This window comes from Bison bison, unplaced genomic scaffold, assembly GCF_000754665.1.
Source record: "Bison bison bison isolate TAMUID 2011002044 unplaced genomic scaffold, Bison_UMD1.0 scf7180017864367, whole genome shotgun sequence".
Lineage (NCBI taxonomy): Eukaryota > Metazoa > Chordata > Mammalia > Artiodactyla > Bovidae > Bison > Bison bison.
This window is the reverse complement of record NW_011494939.1, coordinates 6434239-6434858: the sequence shown is the minus strand read 5'-3', so window position 1 is coordinate 6434858 and position 620 is coordinate 6434239. Positions and strand designations below refer to the sequence as shown.

The following is a 620-nucleotide window of genomic DNA, read 5'->3' as shown; positions in this document are numbered from 1 at the left end:
AAAAACATAAGACAGAAACAATATTATAACATACTCAATAAAGACTTTTTAAAAATGGTCCACAGGAAAAAATCTTTTAAAAAAATATAAAAGAAGTCTTAAATACTGTCATTATCTCAAACCCATTCCTCTCACCAGAGCACCTGAAATCCTCTCGGGTATTCTGTACATACCTGCCTCCCCCTACTAGACTATAAGCAGTTACTTAGCACACACGCACAGCCATAAGCAGTTAAGGGGTACATAAAATAATTAGCTGCGAAATATGATGTCAAAACTACTTTTGAAAAGACTTGCATATCACTTCTTCCATGTGAGCAAATGAGCTCCCTTAAATACTATGTCATTTGGGCAAGTCTTTTACATTTTCTAACTCTTCTCCAGCATGTAAATGGGATAGTAACACACTATTCAACATTTCACAAACTGTAATGAATAGCAATGGCAACCCACTCCAGTACTCTTGCCTGGAAAATCCCATGGACGGAGGAGCCTGGTAGGCTGCAGTCCATGGGGTCGCTAGGAGTCGGAGACAACTGAGCGACTTCACTTTCACTTTTCACTTTCATGCATTGGAAAAGGAAATGGCAACCCATCCAGTGTCTTGCCTGGAGAATCCC

General features: G+C 39.7%; 1 protein-coding gene across 1 annotated transcript in view; it reads left to right on the top strand.

Moving 5' to 3' along the window:
* Nucleotides 1-620, top strand: part of LOC105000052 — a 33087-nt gene that overhangs the window by 13289 nt on the left and 19178 nt on the right. The window lies entirely within an intron of this gene.